At 33.6% G+C, this 25053-nt stretch overlaps 1 pseudogene; it reads left to right on the plus strand.

Annotated features, from left to right (window-relative positions):
• The first annotated feature begins 12609 nt into the window (after positions 1-12609).
• On the plus strand, positions 12610-12727 carry LOC118605764 (annotated as a pseudogene).
• The last annotated feature ends 12326 nt before the right edge of the window (positions 12728-25053 follow it).

Genomic DNA, 25053 nt, shown 5'->3' on the forward strand with positions numbered 1-25053 from the left:
CCCAGGGCCACCTGCTATGAGCTACAAAGTGATTTGAAGATTATTGCCACTTGTGATGGGCTTGAAGGTGCCTGGGCGAGGCTATGTTGTAAGCTGAGGCTTGCTGCCACTAGTGCCTAGCTTAGGATTGCTTAGCAAGAGGCTTGGGGCACAAGATGCTACTTGTTTGGGGTTTGTGAACCTTTGAGAGATTTTAGGAAAGCTCTCAGCATGACCCAAGTCAGGCTGGGTGGAAAAATCCACTGGAAGCAGCTTCGGTGGGCCTAAAAGTTGGGTGGAGTAGAGTCTCAGGAAATCACCAGGGCCAGGTTGAAGGAGACTCAGATATGGCTCTGGCCTGTGTCTGCATGCTGGGTTTGGAAGGGCTCAACAAAGGAACAGTGGCTTCTTCCAGCATTTCTGTCTGGGAGAAAGCTGTCTCTTCAGCCCTCACCCTTAAGTCAGACAATTCAGTTTCACCCTATACATCGCTGGTGCCATTTGAACAGCTGTCTCAACACTGGAGTTCAGAATGAGTACATTACTAAGTAAGTTAGTACATTGGGCTTTTAAGAGGAGTGCCTGGGACTCCAGCAGCCCTTCATCTCACACAGCCACAATCTTTACTTTTTCATAGCCAGAAGTTTTGGAGCATTCCCTCCCTGGAATTGGATACCTAGGAACCACCCCAGAGCCTGGTATGGGGCTAGAACCTCTCATTCTTCAAGAGAGATCTCCACAACCAAGATATCCCTCCTGATATTTAACCACCATATATGGGTATGAGCAGCCCGTTCTGTGTTTTCACCTCTCCTACTAATCTTAACATAGCTTGTTCTGTATATTTTAAGTTATAGGACTTCTGTTCAGCTAGACTTCAGGCAGTTCTCAATAATGGTTTTTCTTTAGCTTAGGTTTTTTCTTTAATGTGGTTGTGAGAGGAGGCAAACATGGAATTCACGTACACCCTCCTGACCAGAAGCCAATAATTGTAAAATGTTTGATGGGAGTTCATGGTCTAGAAGAATCTTACCATTTTATATCAATTGATAATTCTGGTAAATTATATTTAATTTCTTATATCATTTTAAATATATTTCAGAATGGTAAAGGGATTTTACGGGAAAATAGAAAAATAAGGAAAAATCCTAGAATAATTGACTAACTTTATCCAGTGTGTGCTACAATAAATTATATTTTTTGGACACATTTCTTTTAAATAAAAAATCAAATACATATTCTTTCTTCACTACCTATTCCTTCTTTAAAAACCATAGCTTTCTCTCCACAGTGAATTTACTTTTTCTATCAGAATCTATTAAGAGTTGCTATAGATACTTTGGTCCCCACCTCACTATGAACTACAATTTTTTAGTACTCAGTTGTAAAAATATATTCTCACTAAACACACGAGAGAATATTTGCTTCTTGAATTTTCTAGACAGGTACAGTACTTTTATTTTTTTTAAAATACAGAATAGATCTAATGAAGACAGAGGGAAGATGGATTAAGACCTCACGCACTAGTACATGTGTGCTTACACGCACACATACACATACACACAGAAGAGCTGTAAAAATAAACTGAGTAAAGGGTAGTGGAGAAAAGGGAAATCTAAATATTTGGATTGAAAAGTACTATAAAACAAAGCTAGGTTACCGTATGAGTTTAGCTCTGCTGTTCTTTGAAGGAGAATAAATATTTTATGAAATACCTCATACTGTCAGCCTGTGGAGGGCTTGCTTGGGTATTGGGACAGCTCATGCTTTTTGTGCAATGGGCTGTTAACTTCAGTATGTATATTATGTATATATGCCAGGGCAAGGCAAACCAGCTTTTGTTTATAAATAATGTAAGTTAATGTAATGTATCAAATGTTAAATTATATAAAGTTTTACTTGAATAATAATATCAGGGCACTGGAGCTTTTTGGTATCATTCAAATAAATGACATCAAAGTAGAGAACACACAGAGCTGCTACCCAAGTATTATGGATGACATTTAAGAATCTCACAGATTTTAAACAGTTACTTAGTGTCTCTTTATTATAAAAACCTGATTATTATTTGTTAAATATTCTGGAACTATATTTCTCTTTCTTCTATGATTACACTCGGGGACAGTATCACCATCATAGTAGCATAAGACATCTCTCATTTTGGTCCCCTCGCCCAACAACGAAAATTTGGTATACATCCATGAACGAAAGTGCCTTTATGGGAGCTGTGGGATCCAGTATTCATACATCAGGAGACCTGGGAGAAGTCTTGACTACCTGTGCATCCAGTGATGGGCATACAAACCTTGGTCCCACTTGTGTATCCCATAGTAGCCCATGAAGCGATTCCAGCCCCTCTCAGCCATGGTCTGAGAGAACACTGAGTTGGGCAATAACCCATGGATGAGAGAGCCTTTGTGAATGTCCAGTTCCCAGAGGAGAAATTTCAGCACTCCATTGGAAGAAAATAGTACAAGTTTGGATGCACTGGATGGGTAAGAAAAATAGCTTTATTTCGTCCTCATCATTCCTCCCCCAAGGCAGTACAGTTTAACACCAAAAGCAATCTTCTCTGCCAGTGATTTCTCCCCCAAGGGAAAAGAAAAGTGGATGAGTGAGCATTTGACTTCCCCAGGATAGTGCTGAAGAGACTCGTTTCTCTCTCTTATTTCTCTCTTGCATCATCTAGAATACATTCCATGTCTAGGGAGAGGGAGGAGACTGGCAAAGTGACATGTAAGATTCTCAGAGGGCATTAAAAGGACTTAGTTCCTGATGACTGTGTTGTGGACTCCATCAGGAGGCTCATCCATAAGGCTCTGGAAAAGCCTCACCTCAGCGATTCCCCTGACTGTCCTGCAAGCACTGAAAGTGCCCCAGTGTTTCTCTCACAAGTCCCCCACTCTGGGGCCTGCTGCTGTGAGTGGTCATGAGGGCAGCAGCAAGAGTGAACTTTGATAGAAGGTTAAGGAGCACATGTAGAAAGCAGGCCAGTGTCTGCAAGCCAAGAAGTACTATGAATTTGAGCTGTAGCATCACCTTGAGAAAGCAAGAGAGGCTTTCAACAAAAATATGATTCAGCTGTTCCATATCTTGGTGCTTATCTGAAAAAAATAATATCACTATTTTGTAGAGATGTCTGCATCCACATTTTCATTGAAGCATTATTTATAATGGCCATAATGACTATTCATAAGTGTCCTACAATGGAAGAATGTATAAAGATGTACTATATATATAAAGAACATATACAACTCAATAGAAAAGAAATAAAATGATAAACTCTATAAATAGACTATACAAACTAAACAAATTAATAGACCGTGTGTGTGTGTGTATAGTCTATTAATCGGCCAAGAAAAAGAAGGAAATCCTGTCTTTTGCAACAACATAAGTAAACCTCGAGGACATTATGCTAAGTGAAATTAGTCCGAGAGATCGATACTATATGATATCTCTTATCTATGGAATCTAAAACAGCCAAATTTGTGAAAACAGAGTAGAATTGTGGTTACCAGGGTCTTGGTGGTAGGGGAAATTGGGAGATTGGTTGAAGGGAAGAAACTTTCAGTTGGAAGGTGAGTCAGTTCTGAGGATCTAATATTCAGCATGGTGATTATAGTTTCAAGTACAACATTGTGTTATGTACTTGAAAGTTGCTAAGAGAGTAGATTTTAAATGTTGTTGCTACAAAAAAGAAATGGTAATTATGTGACATGATAGAGGTATTAGCTGCCTTATGTGGTAATCATTTTGCAGTATATAAGTGTATCAGATCAACACAGTTGTAAACCTTAAACTTACACAGTTACACATCAATTATATCTCAATAAAGCTGGTAAGAAAAAGCTTTCAGAATGCTATTTTCACTTGTGTAATGCTGAAAAAGAGAATCCAGAACACAGCATTCTGAAACACAAAAACCCACTAAATTTGAAAGACAGGCATAAAACTAAAAGTTCTTCAGTTTGATACAATATTAGAAGGGTTGATTAGAGTAAACTTTTGAAGAATTTTGGTAGCAATTGCTAGAGAACTCAGGGGAAATCTTTTGTTCAGTCCAATTACCCTTTTTAAATATGAAGTTTCCAAGGGTGCTAGACACCCAAGGCAAAAAAAGCAAAGGATAATTCAAATAATTATTGATCAGTCACCTAGCACTATGCCAGATCTATAAAAGAGATGCAAAAGAAAAGAAATGATTGTTCTTCTAAAGGAAATTTGGGCTCCAAATTCCAGTGTAGTCATATGCTGAGCTGAGCTGGACCACATGGAGAGAAAAGACAAATTCTCAAACTGGCAAATGAGTTTGAGATCTAAAGCAGAAACAAACTATATTTCCTCCCTTGCCCAACTCACTCCTTCACCATTATATTCCTGCTATATTAATTCATTTGCTTTAACCACACTTTTTCAACTTAATGAAAATATAACCTACAGATAAAACCCATCAAAGGAAAAAGAATGTTGTCCTTCAAGGTAGAGCACAATTTGTCAAAACTGCTCATTCCAAATTTCCTGTCCTGTGGGTTTATTAGAAGCCTCCTTCTAAGTGGGAGGTAACTCTAGGCTTATGTTAATGCAGATACAACAGGAGAGAGAAGTGAAATCCCCAAAGGAAACTGGTCTCGCAAAAACCTTTGTTCAAATGGACTTTGCCAATATATTATCAAAGATTTGTTTAGTGAAGTGGGAGGAGTAAGAGAAAAGGGATCTTGAATCTACCTAGAGAATTGATACAATAAATAAGATGTGAATAAATGCTCAATTATTAAAATGTAAAGATTAACATAGGGCATTAAACAAAACCAGAAAGAAAACTAACCCAACTACTTCATAAAAGCTAAAATTGGAAAACCAGAGAAGTTAAAAATTTGAGAAAAAAATATCAAGGAAATGAACCTAATAGAAAGAATACCAAATTCTTAGCAGACAAAATGAAATCGAGGCACAAAAAGCATTACAAACCATTGAGTCTTTTTCTTTCCCTTTCTCTCTCTCTCTCTCTCTCTCTCTCTCTCTCTCTCTCTCTCTCTCTCTCCGTAAAAGGCAATTATAACACAAACAAGAATATTTTAAAGTACTTTATATACATAGATCAGGAAGAAACAGAGAAAAATAATAATAGAGGATTTTAAAGCATGTCTTTCAGTCTTTGAAAAATCAACACAAGTGAACATGGGAAGATGTCAGTAACACAATTTAAAGGCTCATTAATTCAATATACTTCAAACTTTATATACTAAAGAAATGGCACTTTTTTTCCCAGACCACATGGAACATTTTCACAAATCTATTTTCCTTTAGGAAAAATGAGCCATGAATTTCAAATAGTAGAAAGACCTTTTTGAACCTAACATCAATAAAGAAAAAATGAAAATATAACAAATTAAGATCAGAAGTGTCTAAAGGAAGTAAGGTTGTTAATTTTTTCATATTTTGTTCTAAAAGTCACTAGGTAATTTATAAATATAAGAAATCAAGCAATAGTGGCTTAGATATATTACTAAAAGTTATCAAAGTAACCATCAGAAGAACACAACACGGATAATAAGCTTTCTAAGTTATCAGGAAAAAACACCTGAACTATACATAAAATAAAGAAAATAGAAACCAAATATCTAGAGATAGAAAACAAAGGGAGCTGTGAAGAAAAGCATAACAGAAACAATGACCTAAGATCATATAAATACCTATGAAAGTGACAAACTTTTATTCAAAGGAAATTTTTTCTTAGAGGATTAATTTATTCATTGAACAAATATTTCTGTATAAGCATTTCCAATTGCTTTGGATAAAGCATTAAATTAGAGTCCCCTGCTTCATTATGCATATACTCTAATAGAAAGAAGCAAACTACATGTAATTTTATGAAATTTAAAAGGAAAGTGGGCTAAAGGGGATCCAAGGATGGGGAGGTGGCTACTTTAGCTACACTACTTAGGGAAGGTATCTTTAGAGAGCTGGCATTTGAACTTATACTTAAATAATTACAGTACTGCAAGAGTCTGCAGAGAGTGTGTGAGGTAGAGAGAAGAGCAAATGCAACGTATGAAAACCCAGGATGAGTGTTGTGTGTTAAGAGCAGCAGGAGGCTGGTGTGCCTGGAATTTTGGTGACAGCGGATTAGTTTAGAATGTTTTAGCCTGAGTTCTAACAAAAACGAAGCCTGAGACTTCTTACCTGTGTGTGGCTTATCTAGAAATATGATTCAGGGACTAGGCGTGAGCGATGGGGAATGAAACAGGAAAGGAAAGAAAAGCCAATGCAAGGGAGCTTTATGAGATTGGCCACTGCTAGGCCTGCTTATTATGAAATAAATCTCAAAACCTTCGGTCCCAGGAAGAAAAGGGATATATTATCCATGAGTTCCAGTCCTAACTGATCAAGGATTGTCTCATTGGGTTTTAACTTCCTAGCTCTTCCAGGTCACATAATTGTTAGAACTGCAGGAGTGTCTCTGGCATCAGAGAAGGCTTGAGGCTGGAAGTGAGAGAAATAGTTCAAGGTACTGTCATGATGCAGTTGTAGGAAAGTGATGTAAGCCTGAATGGAACTGACCACTGCAGCACTTGGGGCTGCAATGAGAGAATTTGAAGTGGTGTGTGGGATAGGACTGATGGATAAAGATAAATGGAACTGGAAAAGAACATGAACTAGATGGCATATTCCCAAAATTCATGTAAACAAAGTGCTTTAGACTTATTACAAGTAAAAGGATGGGCAATGACATACCCGCTGGTACACAGAAAAAGAAACAGGTCCAAATATTAATATCAAGATGAGTTGAATTCAGGCAGAATTATTTTTAAGGATAAAGAAGGTCTTCATATAACAGCAAAGCTTAGAGTTTCATTACAAGGTGGTATTATGAATCTTTATGAACCAAACTACATAGCATTAAATTTAGACAGTGGAATATATATATATATATATATATATATATATATATATATATGCAAATATATCATTAAAACAATTTAAACCTTTTTCTTAACTATTGATAAAACATTTGCAAAAGTTCAAATTGATTATATGTTAAGCTATAAAGAAAGCTTAAACAAATTGCAAAAGTATAAATAAAGGGGATCATATTTTATAAACACAATTCAATAAAACTAAAATAAAGAACCAAAATAACAACCACCTGGATGGGCAATAACCCTATATTAAGCAAAGCTATGTTTTTAGAATAGAAAATGCAGCATGTACCAGTACACATAGTTATATAGTTAAAACGAAGATCAGACAAAAATTCAAAATCTTAAACATTTAAATTACTAAGGAATGAAAATCAACAAATTCAGCACTCTAATTAAGATCATCTGCAGGTCTTATAAATACATGGATGGTTGGGACCAATCCCCAGAGTTTTTGATTTAGCAAATCTGGGATTGGGCTGAAGAACGCATTTCTAATCATCGCTCAAATTAAGTTAATACAGCTGCGCCAAGGAGTACACTTAAAGAAGTTCTGAGACAGAGAAACCGTTAGCTAGTATAAATGAAGAGACAGCACACACACACATGTGCGCACACAAGTAAACAAAATCAGATAAGGTAAATAACCACACAAACAGAGGAAATGGAGACATTGATTCAGTGGTTTTCAACCTTGATTGCTCATAAAATAGGGAGAGCTTTCACAAAAACCTAACACCGGGCCTGTCTGAGGCTGGGTTGAATCAGACTCTTCGAGGCTGGGAACTAGACGCTGGCACTCATTAAAAGCTTTTGAAGTGATTTTGATACCCGTTATGATTTAAGAAGCATCAGAATAAGAGGTCAGTTGTATTCCACTATATAATTTGTAAACTGGGATTTTAGATGGGAAATTCCCATGTTTCTACAGAGCAGAACCTCCAGGTTGCAGGTAAAGGTATGTTTCATTGTCCCTTGGTTCTCTTATTCAATCCTTCTGAACGTTCTTGAATTGGGAGTTTAGGAGACAGACTTGAATATGCTGTGCTTAGTCTGTCCCATGTGTTTTTGTCTTCTGTCTGGTCGCAGAGAGCGTGCTTTCTGTCAGTCTTCATAGGAAGCAGTGAATGTTCTACTGGAATGGGAGGCCTAAGCTCCTTGAGCTATGCCTGCTATCTCAAAGATAATACAAACAAAAACAAAAACATGTTTACTGAGATCTAATTCACATACCACAAAATTCAACATTTTGAATTATACAATTCAGTCGATTTTAGTAGACTCTCTTGTTTCAGAATATTTTTATCACCCCTCTCAAAGGAACCTGGTGCTCTTTAGCTACATCACTCTGTTTCCTCAGCCCTAGACAGCTAGTAATCTACTTTCAATTTTCATGGATTCTCCTTTTCTAAGCACTGAAAGAATTTTAAGTCATGTGAATTATTAGAAAGTTCATTATGTCCTCAAAGCACACACATGCCTGATCAAGTTTTTTACGGAAGACAATTTTGATAGTTTGATATTTACCTGGGGGTCAAATGTTTCCCAATAGAGAAAGAATAGTCATGTTTCTCTAAAGCAGTATCATGGATTAAAATAAATTATTTATTGGGAAAAAATGTGTTACCCAAAATGACTCCCAAAGTGATGGAAATATTGAAATATCTATAATGAAGTTGAAAAGAGATACCCTGATGCCAAAACAAAAAAAACATACAGAAACAAGATTGATTTACTAGACTAATATAAAAATTAAAACTTCTATATCTCAAACATCACCATAAAAATTATGTTAAATATACAATAGATATGCACAGTGAAAGTTTAGCTCATAAAGAATTTTAAAAACCAGTAAGAACAAATCAAGTACCACCATAGGAAAAAAGAGACAAAGGACATGCATATTCAATTCAAAATGAAATTAAAAAAATAATCAAAAAACAATTAACATAGGAAAATTCTCAACAATGGAATTAAAAAGATGTAATTTCAAACAATAGAGTACTTTTCACATATAAGCAAAGGTTGAAATATTAATGTATTAAGTGTTTGTAAAGATGAAGGGAATAGGAAAATGTTATTGAAAATTTTCTAAAAAGCAAATTGGTGACATGTAAAAATTAAACATAATCATGGCAACTTCATATTTTGAATTTTAATCTCAGGAAATAGACAAATTCATAAAATGTATTTCTAAATATGTTAATTACAACAATATGTATAATAAGAAAATATGGGAAAACATAGGTATAAAACAAAATTTATTTTATATATGTGGGAACATTCATGCATTGATATATATTTACATTTATTGACAGAAAATGTATCAATGAAATATTGAAAAAAACATGTTACGAACTTGCCTATACAATTATCCCATTCTGTTCACTGAAAAGTAGCAACAAAACCAAAAACTACAGAACAAAATTACTCTTTCTACGAACTTTTAAATAGACTATGAGGAAATATATCTTAAAAATCAAGATTAAGTGTGGTTTTTAATTACTTCTCTATGTTTTTCTGAGTTTTCAAATTTTTTACTAGCTTGCCTTTTTTAATCATCTGAATTGAATTTTATATCAAAGAGAAAAATAAGCAGACCTGAGATCATGTATCTGCCAGAGGCCAGCTTAAAAAATTCACAGAAGTTATGTAATTTGCTGTACTGAGTGGTTATTCGCTTTTGTGGAGAAAGCATCGGAGAGGAGGATAAATACATGATTTGAGAACTTGGGTCAAGTGCCTTTATCTGAATACTTTTTCTGTATTCTGAATTCTACCATATATAGTTTCCAGGTTCTGACTTTTGCAATATATAGTTGCCAGAAACCCACCTTGTCATTAAAATAGTGACTATAATATTTAAGGGCATGTGCCTCTGATCTTGGTGCTGACGTTTCCTTGCAATCTAGGTCTCTGGTGTAAATCTGATAAGCATGAGAATCACTGCAGGCAGATGCCCAATCTTGCACTCAGAGATTCTGATTCAATAGATTTGGGGTGGAGCCTAGATATGTATATTTTAACAGATGATACTGAAAAGGTTGCCTGATACCTAGTGTTAGAAACCCAGTTTCCTATGGGCATAGATGCTTCTTCAGTTTATCTCAGGTATCTGGGTATTCTGAATTAAATAAGAGAAGATGAGAGGGAGGGAAGGGGAAAGGGGGGGCGACTTTGAACTATTGACTGAAGGAAATTAGAGTTTTAATCTATTGGTTTTTTAAGTGATTCTGGTTACCGAGAAAGAAAATACAAGAGAAATGTATACAGCAATTATGCAAAACTGTTCCTGTATACTCATGAAGAGGAAAAGCTTTTCTTTTCTTTTCTTTTTTTTATGGTAGACAAGAATAAAGTCAGCTGGTAAGAAACAGCTTGAATGAAGTTTATACATTCAGCTTATACATTCAGCATGCATAATTTTTATTATTTTGATTGGTAAAATTTTTGTATTTTTACAGAAATTTTACATCATAATTGCATAAATGATTTTATGGTAGTTTTCCTGAGGTTTCAAAAGTTATAAAAATATTTTCTCTTCTAAAATTTGGATAATGCATTCCCCTGTGCCTTCTCCATTCTTATTTTTCCAACCAGTGCTAAAATTTTTTGAACTGGCTAAGTAACATTCCCTCAAATGAACAGCCAGTCCAATAACATCACTATAAGGTATAAGCATAATCAGGAAACCACTACAAGAGAGTGCCTGAGGCTTGCATCAGAGATCGCAAAGTCCAATACATTATGTGGCCAGAGAAGCTATAGAGGTTTTTGACAGAAACCTGATGGAGACTGGGGCAAATGCCTTTCTGAAGGTGAAAGCTGCTAATTGGATCCTTCCCTTTATTGCCATTTCCAATGTGTCTGGCTCTTCCATAGTTAAGAACAGTCAGACATCGTGATACCTATGTGAATCCTGTAATTTTTATATATTAGGAACTACTTAAATATTACATAAGTCGCAGTGTAGGCCAAGCAAACACATCAAATGTATCCCTGAGACAAACACCTCTGGTTTAGATCAGAACAAATAAAAAGAGATCCTTTCTTTCTTCCATTCCTTCCCTCTAGAGTGTAGGGAGGGAACTAATTATTGTGAAAAAGCTCTAATTTGGCAACTTCCCAAAAGATCAACATTTCCCTGGGCAAGTTATTAAAAGAGATATGGGTTAGAGGACCTTAATATGCTTTACTTGGAAGAATGGGAGCAAGGAAGATAAATAAATGAGATTTAAAGGTGTGGATATGTGGTCTGTATGTGGAAAATGTTGCTCGACCTCTGAGATCCTTTTTCTTTATGCTGATATCCACCCCTCTCACAACTCCCCACAATCGTGCCAGGCTGTCCGCAATATGTTTTTCTATACCATTCGATGGCGATATCTTGATGGTTTTAGAAAAACCACACCCTGCAAAGATGCTATATTATATCATTTGAACCGATGAATAAAATGAGAATTCATTATCTTCAAGGCATTGAAATGTAGCCTGGGTTACTCAATTTTGCATCACTTCAAAAGAAAATTTGCAGCAGAATCTCCATTTTCAAATGTAATATCTCTTTAGAGAATGAGAAACAATACACACGGTTTCATGCGTGTAAATCTGTCAAAAGTAAGCAAACTATAACATCTAAAAAACTCCATAGATTTGTCAAAAGTGAGAAGAAAGATGTTGGGGAGGTAGGCATTATACTTAGCTCCTCTTTTATTATATTCTAGACTTAAACCAGTTCGGAACTTGTAGGCATATGGCAATGGATAATTAAAATGCTAGCAAAATTATGGAAGATGAAAGTAATTTATATGTCTCTGTAATGAAAGACATGAAAAAAATGCACACAGTTGACAATGGAATGATGCAAAGAGGGGGACTAAAATCAAATGCGTTGCTGGGTAAAATAGCATCCATCAAGGTGCTCTCTTTTCTTTTGTGTTCTGCTTGAGAAAGCACTGATTTATATGTGAGGATTGGAAGGAGCAAGAGCAAGGCAACGTTTTTCAAAGTAAAATGGATATGTATCCTTCTGGATTATAAAAGTAGCTTGGAAATATAAATGTTGATTGTTTGTTGTTTTTATTACTGGGGATAAAAAGGTGATGTTCATCAAAATTGAAGAAAAATAATCAATAATTTTAGTGCAACTTTATTAATGCCAACTTGAGAAATTACACTATTAACTCCCATAAACTAAATTGAATGTTAGAAGTGGAGAAATGAGACACAAGATTTATTTTCCACTTGGTTGTTTTTCTTGCTAAGTTATTTTATTTTAAAATTATGGTCAAGGTAATGTGTTTTAATGATAAAATTTTGAAGACCAGATAAGCCAAAAGAGAATTAAAATCTTTTGTAATCTCATCATTCAGAGTAACCAGGCTTAATTTTGTAATTGTTATTAAATTCCAAATAGAATTGCAATGCTATATACTGCTTTGTAGCTCGATGTTCTTCTATTTTTTAAAAATAATTTTTATATAACCATTTAAAACCATCACATTTTATTCCATTGTGTGGATGCATCACAGTTAAGTAAATACTTTTTGTATTTTAGGCAGCTTCCAATTTTGTTATAATCAAATTATTTTAAAATTTAAACTTAAATATTTTAACTGTATAGAAAAATGCCAGAAGTTAAGCTAAAGAATTTTTTTAAGGTAGTATAAAAAATAAATTTTGGGTTTCTCTGTTAAAAGGTTTCTGTGCTATCTATGGCCATAACACCTTGAACAACCCAATCCCATCTGATCTCAGAAGCTAAACAGGGTTGGACCTGGTTAGTACTTGGATGGGAGACCACTTAGGAAGACTGAGTGCTATAGGCATAAAAATAAAATAACAAAAGTAAAAATAAAGTCTATGAAAAAAATATTTGTATGCTATTATATTTTTTTTGTTACATCATACAAAATTGTTCCCTAGAAGTATGTGCAAATTTAATCTCCTATCCCCAGGATTAAAGAATACCTAGTCCCTTCTTCTACCCCACCATTAGCTTTACCTATTATTCTTAATTTTCATTATTTAAAATGGGAGATATATTTTTATTATTTAATATAAATATCTCTGATTGATACTGAGGCTAAAAGTTTTCTGACTGAACATTTTTCTGAAATTTATTTTCTGCTCACTGGTTATTTTTTATTTAGTCATGACTTTTACCCATTTTCTAATAAAATTTAATTTTTTTAATTATGGAAAAAACTTAACATGACACCTACCTAAATAAAATATTAAGTGTGCAGTTCACTATTATTAATTACATGTACAATGTTGTGCAACAGATCTTCAGAACTTTTTCACCTAGCATCATTGAAACTCTGTACCCATTGCACGGTGACTCCCTATTTCCCTCTTCTCCAGACCCGGGAAACCACCATTTGATTGGCTTTCTGCTTCTGTGAGTTTGACTACTTCAGATATCTCATATTAGTGGAATCATGCAGTACTTATCTTTCTGTGTCTGGCTTATGTCGGTTAGTATAATGTCCTCAAGGTTCATCCATGCTGTCTCATATGACAGGATTTCCTTCCTTTTCATGGCTGAATAATATTTCATTATATGTATATACCACATTTTCTTTATTCATTTATCTATCAATAGATATTTAAGTTACATTTCTTGGTTACTGTGAATAATGGTGCAATGAACATGAAGTGTAAAATATCTTCAAGATTCTGTTTTTAATTGTTTTGTATAAATATCCAGAATCGAAGTTACCAGATCATATGGTAGTTATATTTATAATTTTTTGAGGAACTTCCATATTGTTTTTCACAGCAGCTATACCATTTCGTGTTCTCATCAATAGTGCACAAGTGTTCCAAATTCTCCTCTGCATATCCTAGCCAACATTTGTCATTTTCTGGGGGTTTTTTTTGTTTTGTTTTTTTCCCCTTAATGTGAGGTGATATCTCATTGTGGTTTTGATTTACATTTCCCTGATGATTCATGATGGTGAGTACCTTTTGGTGTACCTCTTTGCTATTTATACTTTGGTAAAATGTCTATCCACCTTTGCCCATTTTTTAGTTAGATTGTTTGTTTCGTTGTTATTGAGCTGTAAGAGTCCACAGCATATTACTACCCACTCTAATGTGGCTGTTTTCATGTTCACATGGGGTTCAGGAGCCTCTCATTTCTGGATTTCTCAGAAAGGGATTGGCACGTGTATTGAATTGGTGTCTCCATGAGAGAAGATGTCTGGGGCTTCTTAGTCTGTCATCTTACTAATGTCACTCCCTATTTTTAATTTTTAAAAATGTATTGAATTTTTAAGTGTTTAAATCTTCAAACATGTTGCAATCTTTTCCCCCTTACCTGCATTTTAATTTTGTTTACAAACAGTGCACATCACATATAATATTTATGCAGAAATATATTCATCTTTTATATATATTTTAATTTTTTAGAAAATATTTTCAAACTTACAGAAAAGTTGCAAAAATAAAAATATTGCAAAGAACACCCATATATCTTTTAACCAAATTTATCCTTTATAACCATTTTACTCCATTTCCTTTACCATATGCTCTATATCTCGTTCTAATAAAATTTATATTATATTATTCTCTTCTAAGAGCATGGCTGATTAGTAGAGCCTAGGTCCTTGATGATAATTCCCTTTAGAGATTGCAGTACCCTGACATACACTGAGTCTGGTTGGGGCTGGCAGCTTTCCCCCTTGAGGCCCGCCGAGAAACACCTTTGTATTTGCCTAAGGTCAGGCCTGAAAGATCACACGCAGATTTTAGGCCAGTGTCCAGACTCTTAAATACTTTGTCACAAATTTTATTTCATGCATATTATTTTCTACCCATGTGTCCATCCTCATTTGAGTCTTAATTCTAAAAGTGAACATATGGGATGCTCATTATCAGCCCCTTTACAGAGATTTTCCAGTTTCATCTTGGTTGGAATAAGTTCCTCCTCTAGTAGATGCCTCAGGAAGAGTATATGTGTGTGATATTCCCCCAAGTCCTTGCACATTTAAATCTGTTTTTCTAAGACCTGGATGCTTGAAAAGGGATTTGACCTAATATAGCTTTGGCTCACAATCTTGTTCTTTAACTTTCTTGAAAATGTCACTCTGCTTGTGCCTTGCTGTGTATTTCTTTTTGAGAAGTCTGGTGACATTCTAATTCTTTTGCATTTCCATCTCTTTGCCTGAAGGTCTTGAAGACTTTGCCTTTAAACTTTAATTGCTTTTCTAGATGGTGCCAGGGTTTTTTGTTCTGGGTCAATTGAAATGGTGTGCCATTGCAATATGTGGAGTCAGGTATTCCTGTAATTTAGGAGTTTTCTTGACTACAGTTGTAAATATTAAATATCGCTTTTATTTATTTATTTATTTATTTATTTATGGAATACAATTATACATGGACTTCCTTTTATTGTCTTCCAATTCAAAAACTTTCTCACTGGACATTTTAACGTTTTTTAAATATAACTTTTATTCTTCTGGTAATTTTACTTATTTCATACAATGGTCTTTATTAAATTTTATCTGATTCTGTTTTCCCTTGGTAATTTTTCCTTTAATCTTCATTTCTGATATTAGTAATGAGCTTTTTCCTCAATTTCTATCCTGAGTCCTTTCTATTCTCCTGTTTTTTCCCCTATTGGTCCATTCCCGGTATTAGTTTTTGTAATTATAATTCAAGGTATTTTTTTCATGATCCAAAATACACATCTTACAATATTTAATTGAACTTGGAACAATGCATTATTTCTGTTAGCCTCATGCTTTTTTTATTTTTATTTTTCAATTAAAATTGACATTCAATATTATTTTACATTAGTTTTAGGTATACAACACAGTGGTTAGACATTCATAGAAATTATGAAGTGATCCCTTCAATTAGTTTAGTATCTACCTGGCACTATACATAGTTATTACAATATTATTGAGTATATTCCCTTTGCTGTACTTTACATCCCCATGACTATGTTGTAACTACTAATTTTTACTTCTTAATCCCTTCACTTTTTTCACTTAGCTCCCAAACTCTTCTCCCATCTGGCAATCATCAGTTTGTTCTCTGTATCTATGAGTCTGTTTCTGTCTTATTTGTTCATTTATTTTGTTCTTTAGATTTCACATATAAGTGATATCATATGGTATTTGTCTTTCTCTGTTTGACTTATTTCACTGTTGCAAATAATATTTCATTTTTAATAGCTAAGTAATATTCCATTGTATATATGTACCACTTCTTCTTTATCCAATTATCTATTAATGGACACTTAGGTTGCTTCCATATCTTGGCTGTTGACATGCTGCAATGAACATATGGGTGCATATATCTTTTTGAATGAGTGTTTTTGATTTCTTCAGATAAATATTCAGAAGTAGAATTAATGAGTTATAAGGTAATTTTATTTTTAATTATTTGAAAAACTTCCATACTGTTTATTGATTTCTGGCTATTTCATAATTCTGTTTTGTGTTGATCTAGCCTATCAATAGTGATACTGTTGGCTTGGAATGCCTGGAGCATTCACCTGTAGGACCATACTACTTGTGGCTATTTTCCAAAGACATTTCTTCAGTGTCGTGGCTGATTCAGGCCTTGTGGTTCTTATTATGATTGCAAGAGACACCTCTACAATGACTGTTAGAGAACTTTGAAAAAACAAGGTTTATCACTCACAGGTTTTAGAGTATACATGGCATGTCCAGGGCTATGCAGCAAGCCCAAAGACAGAGAGAGGGCACAGATCTGGGAATTTGCCTGTATTTGAGGGTAGGGTTTCTATGATTTCTAGGATTTCATGGGGTTGCTTGGTGAATTTAAAATTATAATCATATACATATTTGTGTGTGTGTATATATATATAAAAAATACTAAAATTGAAATTATGTGTGTATATATATACACACAAATATATATGTGATTATAATTTTAGTATTTTTTTAAATAAATGAAATATCACAAAATATTACCTATACTCTTTTTAAACTCTATCAACATTTTGATACAGATCCTATCACTTTTTGTATATATGTGTGTGTGTGTGTGTGTGTGTGTGTGTATACATACACTAAACACATATGCATTGATGTACATATGTGAATTTTAAAATAAAATTGAATTATATATTTTTTGGTAGCCTGTTATGACAATTCAGCATTTCATTTGATTGATATTAATATAGATATAATAATAGTTGCTTTAACAAATTGGAGGGGTTTTTTTTTCACATAAAGAATTTTAGAAATGCATAGTTCACCTCTGGAATGATTGATAGCTTCACAGACTCTGAGGATTCCAGCTGTCTTCTACGTTTTCATTTCACCATCTTTAACATGTGGCAATCCGTTCTCTAGTCCACAACTGAAACTCAGCCACAGAGTCAGTTTTATGGGCTAGAATTAAAGGGAAAACAAGGAAGCAAAAGGAGCTTCAGATAGAAGCTACATCAGTGTTATCTAAAAAGCTCTCCTGGAAGCTCATCGAATAACATTTACTTACATGTCATTGGTCAGCCCTTTTAGATTTTAGCTGGCCTTTTTGCCATCCCAAATAAAATCAACATTTTACTACAGGAGAGGAAAGAATCATAGATACTAGCAATTAACACTCTGCTGTTTCTATTTACTATTAAATATCTTTCTACAAATCATATATTTTGGCTGTATATTATCCAGTTAGATGGACACTATCATTTAACCAAGTTCCTTGTGTTGGAAATTAGTTGTTTCAAATCCTTCACTCCTGCGAAAAAGGCTATGATAAAAATTCCCATACTTGTATTTTTGTATATCTAGGATTATGCCTTTAGAATAAATTTCTAGGAGTGGAATTGCTGGATGAACAGATATGCATCATTTTAAGACTTTTTTTCGATGAGAATTGCCCCAAATCAGGCTTTTGATCTTTGTGCATTTATCATTTCTTGACTTGTAATTTTGCACAAAACCTCATGATTTAGGGTGGTGTTTCTCAAATTTTGTCTACTACATCTATTTCCACTTGCCATTAAAAAAATTCTTGTCAAAGTTAATGGGAAGACCAGCACAGGTTGTGATGAAATCCCATTGAGGTAGTGTCTAGTTTTGATTAAACGTTAGGAGTAAATTATTAAATCCTACAAAGAAAAGACATCTGCTTTGCCATGTACATTAACTTGGAACATAAACAAGGCTGCAGATAAGCTAGAGAATTGTTACTGCTCCACAGAACACACTCAATCACCACTGTAGGAAAGAAAGAGATTGTTTCTTATAAACATTGAAATAAATTTCTTGTAAATGTTAGAAGTTCATTCTATGATATACTAGGATTCATTTTAAAAACATAAACATAAACATTTAACTTTTGCACACACCACAGATTCACATGCAGACACACATAGCCATTAAATGTGTAGGTGCCATTTAATACCCATAAAACATTCTGAGGAGCATTTTGAAAGTTTCATCACACCAAGATGTGACTCTGCTATGAAATTTATTAAGATAAAATCTGAAGAGAATTATGTTTTCCTGTTCTTTGAAATTATTTTTGGTTAGGCATTCATTGCAAAGGGGAAAACTGTCCCTCTTGGTGGGTGGATATTTTTGGTATGCCACCAGTAGGGAATACAGGTGAAAGCAAATGTTAGTGTCAGGGAACATTCAGAACGATACAGAGCATCATGTAAATTAAATTAAGATAACAAATGTTTAATCTGAGAGCAAACTGAGGAAACAAAGCAAAGCAAAATAATAATCAGACAAATAATGACTGAAATCACACGCGCTGTATTACATCCTCAACAAGAGCTAAACAGATAAATATATCAGCTTGACAGATCCAGTGGGAGCATTGTTAAATTCTCTCTCAGTCATCTTTATCGCTCCTGGTCTATTTCTTTCCCTCTCCCCTGTTATTATACATTCGTTGAATATATACATACATTCACTGAATCTGGTGAATTTAATATTGTAAAGAGCTTTTCTACACACAAGTGATGTTTTGTAGTCTTATAAATATTTAAATTTCAGTATTATACTACTGCATTGTTGGTTTTTTTAATATGTATCTTTTAAGAAATCACCAAATAAATGTCAGTTTAACAAAATTAAAAGTTTTTCTGATGGACAAACATATATGAAACTGAACTTTAGGACAAGAAGAAAATGTAGAATCTAACAAGTTAAAAAAAAACACGTTCGTTTTTATGTAGGATTCAATGTAGGCCTTTGGTGATATCTGCTTTATCTTCATGTTTGCTTATCTTGCCTTCTTAGCTCTTTTCTGCTTCCACTATCTGAACAGCTCCATACCATCTCAGGAGCGTGTAGCAGTGTTTTAAAGAAATATCTGCCAAAATAAATCAGAGACTCTACAAGGTTGCACAGTATATGATTTTGTCTGTATGAAAGCCTGAATGAAATCAGACATTGGATAATCATTTTTTTTTCTTTTGGCCTTATTATAAAATATTAACGATTTACAAAGGGGTATAATGAATAACACAGGCAACACCCATGTACACCCACACAGTTTGACAAGTCAAACCTTAGCGATATAGTTGAAGCTTCCTGTAGTATATTATATAATGGAATAGTAAGCGGCAATAAAAATAAATGAATTATAGCACATATAACAATAAGAATGAATTTTAAAAGCATAATGTTAAATTTCTAAAAATCATATTGCAGAATAGTGTAGTACATATTATATATATGTTTAGCATCCTACTTTAGCATATATATTACATATTATATATGATATAAAATACATCATAGTATATTTATAGTATGTCCATTATATATTATATACACACAGCATGTGTACATTTCATACAAATATATTATACTAAATATCTATATAATACATATTATACATTTATAGATTAAAATATCAGAAAAGAAGTACCATACATTGCTTATGGGACAGATATATGTAGGCAAATATAGCTAACTCTTGAACAACATGCATTTGAACTGCTCCTGTCCATTTATATGCAGATTTTTAAAATAAATATATAGTTGGACTCCATATCTCTGAGTTTCACATCAGTGGATTTAACCAACTGTGGATCAACAACATTATTTTTGATCCAGAGTTGGGAAACCACATATGCTAATGGATGTCGGACTTAAGTTATAAACAGATTTTCCACCTGTTGAGTAGAAACGGGTTAGCACCTCGACCCCTACACTGTTCAAGGGCTAACTATAGTAAGACAAGGTTATATAAAGTCAAACATAAAATGTCTTTCATTTGCTTAAAAATACCAGTTGGCATCGTATTTTCCACCAGATCATCTAAACTGCTCAGCCAAGTAATCAAGGCTATGATGCAGGTGATCACTCTTGCTTAGTTTTCTCCTCAATATGAAATAATTCTTTTATTTAAAAAAAAATATTTATCAAAATCCTACCCAATATTGAATATTAAGGTCAGATTTTACCTTTTGCAATTAGGTTTTCTTGTTTTAGCTATAAATGACCTCTTCCTTGAGATATTCAAATCGTTGATTTTTAAGAAGTTCTATCACTTATTTTCTAGTTTCATTCGAAAACCGCATTTGTTGCTAAAATATTTTCATAACTTTTTTTAAAACTAGAGTTAATTAAAATTTAAGATTTCCATTTGGTTTTTACATCTCCTTAGATTTTATCACCTTTAAAATTATGATGTTTACTTCTTTTTTTATTAAAGTGCAGTTGGCATACAATATTGTATTAGTTTCAGTTGTATAACATGATGATTTGACATTTATATTCCTTAAGATGTGATCACCACTGTAAGCCTAGTAACCATCTGTCACCATGCAAAGTTATTACAATATTATTTACTATATTCTGTGTGCCATATACTACATCCCCGTGGCTTATTTATTTTATAACAAAGTTTGTACCTCTTATTCCTCTCACCTTTTCACTTATCCACTAGCCTCCCTCCTCTGATAACCATCAGTTGTTCTTTGTATCTATGAATCTGTTTCTGTTTAGTTTAGTTTTCTCATTTGTTTTCTTTTAATAGATTCTACATATAAATGAAATCATATGATATTTGTCTGTCTTTGTTTGACTTGTTTCTCTTGGCATAATACCCTCTAAGTCCATCCACATTGTAAATGGCAAGATTTCATTCTTTTTTACTTCTGGGTAATATTCCATTTATATATAAAGGAATATTATATATCTCTCTATATCTCACATGTTCTTAATCCTTTTATTCATTGTTGGACACCTAGGTTCCTTCCATATCTTGGTTATATAAATAATGGTGTAATGAACATAGGAGTGCATATAGATTATCAATATTTTTGTTTCCTTTAGATAAATATTCAGAAATAGAATTGCTATAGTAATTCTATATAGTAATATAGAGTTGTATAGTAATTCTATTTTTACTTCTTTGCGGAATCTCCATACTGTTTTGCATAGTGGTGCACTAATTATAATTTTACCAACAGATTATGAGGGTTCTCTTTTCTCCACATCCTTACCAACATTTGTTATTTGTCGACTTTTGATGAAGCCATTCTGACATGTGTGAGGTGATATCTCAATGTGGTTCTGATTTTCGTATTTCTGATATTACCGATGCTGAGCATCTTTTCACGTGTCTATTGAAGATCTGTATATCTTTGTTGGAGGAATGTATATTCAGGTCCTTTGCCCATTTTTAAATCAGATTATGAGTTTTTGTCATTGTTGTTATTGAGTTGTATGAGTTCCTTATATGTTGTAGATATTAACCTCATATCAGTAATAACATTTGCAAATATTCTTCTCATTCGGTAGCCTCACTTGTCACTTGATCTTGACTTTTTATGAGGCGAAACCAGTTTTCTTGTAAGATGTCCTGCATTCTGGACTTGTCTGATTATTTTTTTCTCTGTGAAGTCTAACTTAAATCCAGAAGCTAACTTATATTCAAGTTAAATATTTCAGCCAAAAATATTTGATAGGTGATGTACACTTCATATTAAATTATACCAGGAGGCACATAATATCAGGTGTCCCACTATTAATGATACCAAGAGTTATCATTCGGTTAGAGGAGTGGACACTGGATATCCCCATCACATAAGAACATTACTCACTTTGTAATTAGTAAGTAATTTATGTGACAAAATATTGGCAGCATGCAGGTGGCTCGTTCCTGAATAACCTTTTAATAAGGGCAGGAGCATCAATTGATGATACCTGCCTGACTCAACAGCCTCTTCTATTCTCCCCATGACAAAGATCACCAGATGCCATTAGGATACATAAAATGCTACAGGAAATGGAGAACTTTCAGATCAAAATGTCATTAGGCGAGCACTCTCCCTTTCAACTTTCCTTAGTCTCCTGCTAGAATAACTATAAAGATAAAGAAGAGAATAAATACAATCAATAATTATAGCAAAAGGAAAACTCAAACCAATAGTCAAATTAATGTCAGAATCTGAGAGGAATTTTTATAATTTTACAATTAATTAAACAAAATTGAGAAAAATCTATATGCAGTTATAAGATAAGACTTAATTATCATTAAGTGATAGGAACCAGACTTAGAATAATGTAAGAAAATTTAAAAAATGGCTCACATCAATAGCGTAATTAGCCATGATTGGCTTCTCTTGTGCTTCTTTGGATATATTTGCACACACTTTCCAAAATAATAGGTGTTCGATCTCTGATTAAGATTCATATTATTATACTTTAGCACTGGCGGAGGAAAACAAAATTCTGTCTCTAATCTGTCCAAGTCACACAGGACTGAGATTAACCGTATTAACCTTCCTGGGTCATACGATCACCCTTGAACCAATCATTTTCCTAGTTTGCTGGAGTACTATGATCGGCCGGCAGAGGTTCCATGTCCATTCCTCAAGCAAGGGTGGAGAAAAACCACTATAATTGACATTTACATGGGGAACAATATGGAATAAGGGAGAGAGAGGCAGGTTTTCAAAAATATTAGAGTTGCTAGATGACAAAGTCAACAGTTATTTACTACTCTAAGCTTCACCTTCTGCTTCATCTAGAATCGGATTCTCCTTAGCTCCAGAGATGTTGATTACTGAGATGTGTATCACCCCTTCTTCTTTGCTATATCACCCCTGTCATCAGAACTAGAATTTACCAGAAGATAATTCTAAAGTTTAGAGGGGCAAAGAGATAAAGGCAACTTCATTATTGCTTCACATGACATCAGGATAGTTAGAGGACACACAATGGAGAGCTGATGTTTAACTTGTAGATAAATAGAGTAGCTTTAAAATAAGACAGTCACTATCTTCCCTAAAATCAGGAAAAACTCTTCTACTTTATCTCAGTTTTAAACGTAGGCAATGAACAGAGCCTTACACACAAACACAGGCATCTCTGGTTACTCATTTCAGTCCTCGGTTTGAGATTAGTACTGTAGCTTTGCCATTCTGGCTCTTTTGGAATTGTGTTTTTCTAGATGCATATAAGATTTTTTTATTTAACAGGAAATTTAAAAAGTTTTATGTAGATATATCCAGGTATTTCTACTGTTTATTTTTCTTTAGTTATTTTTAGTATAAAAAGACCTCGTTTAATTCTGAGCCTGAATTGTAGCTCATTTGTTCCCCCCACAGGGATAGAGATTCTTCACTTGAGGTCCATAAAGTTATTTTTGATAATCCATAAACTTTGAAATTTATTCAAAGTTTCAAAATTTTAAGTGCTGTAGTCTTTCCTGGGAAGAGATTTATGCTTTTTATTATATTCTAAAATGGTTACTTTGTCCTATGTATCTGCATTATGAGAAAAGTTCTGATTCTTTCAACGAGCGGAAACATTTTTTAGTATTGTTACTAGTACTTTTTATAACTTTGTGATAGCATTTTTAACTTATTTGTAATATTTTATACTTTTCTAATTCTTGCCTATATTACATCAATCTCTCTTTCATCTCGGTTTGCTTTCTTATCTAATCCGTCATCTTTTATTTTATATTTAAAATTTTATTGAGCACGAGGCAAAAGTAGATCCTGTTTAAAATGGTTTTTGTAGTAAATTTCTTTTCTCTTACTCTTCTTCATCCTTCTGAGCACCATGTTAATAATGTATTTCTTTTTCTGATTATTTCTAGAGACTTCATGTTGATTTTTGTTCACTTCTTATCTGTCTGGGTTTGATTTTTGTTTGATATAATGTGTGTGATTTTCCCAGAACCCCTTTCACCTAGGTGCAGCTAAATTCCATCTCTGCAGTGTAAGCAGGGTTTTAGTAAGTTTAACTTCTATTATTCATTCAGTGGAGTAGGTATGAGACTATGGCTGAGGGCCATTACAATATGAGTGCTTAAATTTTTGTTAATACTCTGTTGAATTTAGCCCCTGTAGTAGGCAGAATAATGCCCCCAAAGATGTTTACATCCTAATTCTTAAAACCTGTGGATATGTTAGGTCACCTGAAAAAGGGAATTAAGATTACAGATGGAATTAAGATTGCTAAGCAACTAACTTTAAAATGGGGAGATTAACCTGGATTATTTATTTAGGCTCATTGTTGTCCCTGAAGGTAGAAGAAGGAACTGAAAAAACAAAAGCCAGGACAACTTTACATGTATTATATCAAAAGGAAGAATGTGTACCTATTTTTCTTAAACTATTCCAAAATGATGAAGAGAAAGAAACACTTCCAAACTAATAGAACAAGCTCATAGCTAATATCACATGCAATGATGAAAAGCTGAAAGCTTTTCCACTAAGATCAGAAACAAGACAAGAATATTCACTTTCATCACTATTATTCAATATAGTTTTGGAAGTCATAATCTCAGCAATAGACAGAAAAAGAAATAAAAGACATCCAAAGTGGAAAGGAAGAAAGAAAACTGTTACCATTTGCAGACAGCATAATACTATATATAGAAAGCCTTAAAGAATCCACAACAATTAATAGAATTAATGAAATAATTCAGCAAGTAGCTGGGTAGAAAAGTAATATGCAGAAATCCATTGCATTCCTACACATTAATAACAAATAATCAGGATAAATTAAGAAAACAATGTCATTTGCAATTATATAAAAAATGCCTAGGAATGAATTTAACCAAAAAGGTGAAAGACCTATATTCTGAAAACTATAAGCTATTGAAGAAACAGATTAAGGAGGACATAATTAAATGGAAGGATCTACTGGGCTCATGGATTACAAGGATTAATATTATCAAAATTACCATA

The sequence above is a fragment of the Rousettus aegyptiacus genome, unplaced genomic scaffold, assembly GCF_014176215.1.
Source record: "Rousettus aegyptiacus isolate mRouAeg1 unplaced genomic scaffold, mRouAeg1.p scaffold_m13_p_7, whole genome shotgun sequence".
Taxonomy (NCBI): Eukaryota; Metazoa; Chordata; class Mammalia; order Chiroptera; family Pteropodidae; genus Rousettus; species Rousettus aegyptiacus.